The sequence below is a fragment of the Eptatretus burgeri genome, chromosome 4 (assembly GCF_056783735.1).
Source record: "Eptatretus burgeri isolate ZD-2024b chromosome 4, Ebu_testis_v1, whole genome shotgun sequence".
Taxonomy (NCBI): domain Eukaryota; kingdom Metazoa; phylum Chordata; class Myxini; order Myxiniformes; family Myxinidae; genus Eptatretus; species Eptatretus burgeri.
Genome location: NC_140964.1, coordinates 93,016,393 through 93,022,786, shown reverse-complemented (window position 1 = coordinate 93,022,786; position 6,394 = coordinate 93,016,393). Strand labels below are relative to the sequence as shown.

Genomic DNA, 6,394 nt, shown 5'->3' with positions numbered 1-6,394 from the left:
AAAAAGTTATGACGTCAAAATATCTCCGCTAATGGAAATCGCCTAAAAAATTTATCTCCGAAACTAGGCAAGCTTTTTAAATTCTGTTTGCGGGAATCGAACAGGGCATTAGCAGAGATGAATTACCACACATACGATACATCATTATGACGTTATATAAATTTTTATGACGCCATTCCTATTTTTTGACATTTTTTGTTTCACAACCCAGAGTTTTCATCGGATCTTCATGAAACTTGCCATGTATATGCAGAAAGCCCACGCGCAAGCAATAACCATCTCAGATTTTGGAAATTCTTCCTAGAAAAAAAGTTGACGTCATAATATCGACGCTAATGGAAATCGCCTATCCAATTATCTCCGAAACTAGGCAAGATGTTTGAATTTTGTTTGCGGGAATCAAGCCGGCCATTAGCACAGATAATTAATCGCAAACCTGATACATCACAATGACGTCATATTCGTTTTTATGACGTAATCATAAAGAGGACGAGGATCTTAGCTCATTTTTATTCATTGTAATGATCTAATTTATTTTGCCTTCCTCACTTGGGAAATGTCGCCAAAGAGAACCACCATCGAAGCTTGCAGAGCGCTAGTCAAGCGGCTTTGGTGAAGCAAGCACTCCAATGAAACAGTTGAAGAAACTTTTTTTAACTAAACTTTTAAGTGTGTGTGTGTGTGTGTGTGTGTGTGTGTGTGTGTGTGTGTGTGTGTGTGTGTGTGTGTGTGTGTGTGTGTGTGTGTGTGTGTGTGTGTGTGTGTGTGTGTGTGTGTGTGTGTGTGTGTGTGTCGATGCCGAAGTGAGGGATCATTTCATGAAAGAAGATCGTATGAAAAGGGGAAGCATCGTGTAAAATAAAATTGCACATTTTCAGAGCTGGCCACCGCCCAAAGCACCACATGACAACACGGGGCCAAATGCAGGTTCGTGGGCCCTGAACATTATTCAAGTCGATCGATATATTCAATCACAGTGCTGCAATCATCACACTCTCACCAAATGGCTTAAGCACTCAATGAAATGGTTGATGAGGAACAGCTGGCTTGGCAAGTGATTACCAATCGGTCATACAAACACCATGCATCCAAAGACACCCAAAGTGATGTCTGAATTGGACAAATGAACACTATTTTTTTAGCAGTCAGAACTACTGCTGAAGCCAATAAAGAAGTTAAATTTTGAAATTCTTCTGAGATTGAGATTCTTGGGGTTACAGATTGTGAAGAAATTAAATCAAACCACAAATGCTGGCATCTCTGGGTATTTCTCAGCATTGCAATGTACAGTCATGCGCCACTTAACGATGGGGTTACGTTCTGAGAAACGCGTCGTTAAGCGACGTCGTCGTTGTGCGAACATCTTTTTTTTTTTTTAAGTTTTCGTTTTCGAACATCGTACTTACACAAAACTACACACCTAGGCTATATAGTGTAGCCTATTGCTCCTCGGATACAAACCTGTACAGCATGTTACTGTACTGAATACTGTCGGCAATTGTAACACGCATCCAAGAGAGACGGAAGACACGTTAGTTTTACCTTTGTGCTGTTCATGACGGCCATCGGTGCTGTTAGCAGGAGCTCACAATCTCCTCTCGCATTGATTATAGAAAGATGAATAAATAGCGTTTGGATTTTATAAATACGTAATCATTGCATCGATGTTATAATTTATAAATGAAGAAACGAGCTCCTGTCAATTGTGATATATATTTTCGGAACAGTGCGATTGTTTTAACAACATGAAAAGCTTCACCAAAAGAAATGTATTTTAATTTCGACTGTAACAAAAATTTATTTGCGGAATTCTTCAATTCAAAAGGTAATTTACTTGCTTGAAGGTAAACGTGCAAATATTGCTTCAGTTTGAAAGCCGATTTCCTTGAATCCAGATTTAGCACGATCCTCGTTTTTTGGCGATGATATTTTATGGACCTCAACGATCGCATTGCAACAGGGCCACACTGTCGTTTATTATCAATATGAAGTACGTGCTATTTTTATACGACTGGCAGCGTGACGTCGACAACATCACTCGGCGATAGGAATTTTTCAGCTACATTTATTTTCATTTTTTTTTTTTCAGAGCTGGCAGATCCGTCGTATATGCGATCCGTCGTTGCCCGGAACGTCGTTAAGCGGCGCATGACTGTATTCAGCGATTCGTTGGAATGATGATCAGGCATTCCATAAAATGATTGAGGAAAGTGAAAAAAAAACTTTATCGTTAATAAATCATTGTGGCCTGTTGCAAGTCAAGGCATGGTCGAGCAGGCCAAGAAAAGGCAGCTTAAGACTTGTGCGAGCTGATCGAGGCCTGACTAAGATGGCACGCTGCTATCTTGGTTCGGCTTATTTTGATTATTTGTGATGAGCACCCCCTAAATTATTCTCAAAAGGGGTGTTTAAATTAACCCAAACAAACAATTTTCATTCATGCACTACCTTGGAGTTCTTTTTGGATGCATACAAAGTTTTGGGCTGCTCGGTTTCGTGATTTTGGAGTTACGGAGGAGACGGACAGATGGACTGACACACAGACATTTAGTAGTATAAATATAATGGAGCGAGTGTTTGTGACATGACGGAGGTACGTCCATACATCCATTCTTCATCCATTGGTTGGATAGCTGACCTGAAGGCACCCACAATTGTAACCTTAAATACTTAACCTAAAGTACCCAACAGACACCAAAAGACCACCCCCACCCCCTGAGGACCCAAATGACCCTGAAGACCCCTCCCCCACAAAAGACCCAAAAGACCATCTGGGACCCATGGAAATTCTGCATCATGTAAAATGTGTTCAGGTCCCCAACCCCCTACACACACACACACACACACACACACACACACACACACACACACACACACACACACACACACACACACACACACACACACACACACACACACACACACACACACACACACACACACACACACACACACACACACGCGCACACGCACACGCGCACGCACGCACACACACTTCCAAGTCCTCAATCACCCACCACCCCCCCCTTCTGCTCTCCCTACCACCATACCCAAACTCTGTGCTCCCCTCCCCCTTTCTTCAAATCCTCAAACCCCCTCCCAATCTAAAGTCCTCAAACCCCTTGATCTTTACTCTGTCCCCTCTCTGCCCCCTCCCCAAACTCAATTCTGTCCTCCTCTCCCCCTTTCTTCTTCAAGTCAACTGCTTCAAACCCCAAGTCCTCAACCCCCCTCCCCTACTTCCCAATGTCTCAATCTCCCTCTTCAAATTCCATGCACCCTCACCCCAAACTCTCTATCCTCCCCTCCCCATTCTTAACAATGTCACACAACGATACACAGGTTACTTTGGAGCATGAAAAGGCCATTTGGACAATCATGTCTACATTGTACCTGTCCCTGTTAAGAGCAATGTTAAAAATATATAAGGATGAAACATTGAATTCACATTTACTTCCCCCATTCTTCCCTTATCCTTTCCATAATTCATGTACCGGTGTTTGTTTGTCGTGCTTCTACTCGTACAGTTGTGGGCCGATTACATCCAGATCTGTTACATTGGATCAGTATGACCCCAATTTATGTATCAGGGTGTTTCTCGATTTACCGGTGGTTTTGAGGGGAAGGGGAGGGGACGCATATTCTCTATGTAAATGTGCATCATGCAGCACCACCACAAGGTGGTGGAAGGTATTAAAAGTCTCCACCATTTACAGTGCAGTATTCCTGTATCCACATTTTCCCATGCCATGAAGTGTTTTGAATTACAAGCAGTCGGTATGTTTTTGCTTCTTGCACATAACCCAGGATTTTATTTTTTGCCTCGACACAGCCTTTACACTATCCAAATAAAGGAATGCGTCAGAAGAATGTGTTGCATGCTTGAAACAAGATCGCCCATAGTATACACTAGCAGAGTACCCATCCGAATGGAAAAAAGTTCCTGTGCACCATTAAAAAAAAAAAACTTACAGAAAATGATACGGACATGTGCGACTAAACATGTTTCCCAGTTCACCCATGAATATCTAGCATTTTCACGTGCAAATTGTGCACTGCACGCACACATTGCATGCGCATGTACTGAGTCACATGACAGTGCTACATGTGGCACTGAGGAAATTGCAATGTAGCATGATTCGGTGGACCATCCCAACTGTGAAAAACATTTTTATTGATGTCGAAACGTCATAAACGTGACGTCATGCCTTTCCGAAATGAATGTCTACGAGCCATTGGCACGCTTGAGATAGAAATGGCTCAAAACGTAGCTAAGCATTTTGATGTTCATCGGGATACCAAAGAGCCACTCTGGAGACGTTATCAACAAACTGACAAGAAGACTGTCCACATTTTGGGTAATCACATGTGATGTCACGTCAGCAGGATAACCATATCCGGTTGGTGCACCTTAGAAATTGGCTTCAGACAGCAAGTTTTACAGTCCGCAGCATCCCTCAGTTGTGACTAATCAGTGCCAGAACTGTCAGGAATCGTTTACGTGAGCAAGACATCTGACCACGATGACCAGCAGTTCGTCAAATTTTGTTGCCACGTCATTGACATGCGTGCCTAGCTTGGTGTAGACGGCATCTAAGGTTCACAGGATAAGGTTCACAACAGACAAGTCGAGGTTCCATATTGATCGTAGTAATGGCCATTGCAGAGTTTATTGATGGGAAGGGGAATGTTATGCTGACACGTGTTGTGCAACGTTCGTCGTTCAGTGGTGGAAGTGTGATGTTATCGGGAGGCATCACCATAAATCACAGAACCCAGATGGATGTCATTAATGGCAATATGACAGGTATTTGGTGCCGTGATGAAGTTCCCATCCCCACGTTCTCCCATTCCTGCAGGTTAATGGATGTCACATCACATTTCAACAGGATAACGTGCGCCCACACGTCACTTAAGTGGTCACCAACTTCATCGCACACAGAACATTCCCACACTTCCCGAGCCAGCTGTTTCGCCTGATCTCTCGCTTGACGTTGGAACAGATGTGCAATGACATCCCTCAACCCTTCTTCAACTATCTTGTCCTCAATGAGGCACCATTGCCAAGCATGTGTCAACACAAATGGTGTTCACACCAGATACTGAGCTGTAAGTTCACTTTTGACCACACCCCTCTTCGAGCCTCCAGACATGTCTTGCACATGTGTTGACATTCTCATGTCAATTAAACTCGAAAAATATTAATATGACCAAACAATGAGATGGGTTTGCTTTCATTTCTCATCTGTGTCAATGATGCAAAGGAACATTTTTGTTTTTTCACTGGTGTATAATGTATGTATGCGCGTGCACGCACGCACACGCACACGCACACGCACACGCACGCACACACACGCGCGCACACACACACACACACACACACACACACACACACACACACACACACACACACACACACACACACACACACACACACACACACACACACACACACACACACACCCCTTGCCGTCCGCTGGGGTTACATTCCTCTAAACTTCAGTGAACGGCGAACAGTTTATAATAGTCCTTAGGCTATTGTGAAAAAAAAAAAAAATTTGTCGCCCACTCTGGCATATTATGTTTCTTGGTCTTATTTTGTAGGTTTGTACAGTACAAAAAATATTAGACTGGGGAACCTTCTCAAAAAGTGTCCAAACTGAGAAAAATGGCATTTTCTAAAATGGTCGCCATCAATTTTCACGAAATTCATTTTCAAATTATCTCAACTTCTAAACCTGCTAGAAATAAAATTTAGGTATCCAAACTGAGGTTTTTGGTGTCAAGGAATCCAATTAACTACATATCAACTACATTTGCTCATTTGTTTATGAAAAAAAATCAAAATGGCCACCATTTTTGTGCCAAACACGCATATTTTGCAACACATATGTCGATCCAAAGCGATTTTCAAAGATAGTGTGTAAATATATTATATTTTATATACTACGAGGTGAATGCACCCGGCGCTGCCCGGGTTCTTTTTGAATGAATTTAATCTTCTATACATATGTCTGACGTGAGCACAGTATCAGTCATCGGCTAAGGGGGTTGGTGGGGGGAAACACACCCCCTCCCCCCCCCCCCCCCCGCGGCCGAGGGGCCTTGCCACATAGCCTATAACCTTCCCGGGGCCCATCCCGACATTTTGTTTTAGTGGTTAGCTCCTATCTTTCACCTTTCAGGAGATTAGCACGTGGAGACAAACAGACAAACAAAAACTTTAAATCATACGTTAGATATATTGTATATGGCGTTGGCCCCATGTCAATCGGCTGAACTTGAAAAATTAACGTTACGAATTCAGGTGATGATGTCATAATTCGGAAACCGGAAGTCGGAAGTACAACTCTTTTACATCGGGACACTCCCGGGTACATGTTCTGTCAGCATG

General features: G+C 42.9%; 1 protein-coding gene across 4 annotated transcripts in view; it reads right to left on the bottom strand.

Annotated features, from left to right (window-relative positions):
* MORC2 (MORC family CW-type zinc finger 2) overlaps positions 1 to 6,394 on the bottom strand; it is a 143,163-nt gene that overhangs the window by 72,787 nt on the left and 63,982 nt on the right. The window lies entirely within an intron of this gene.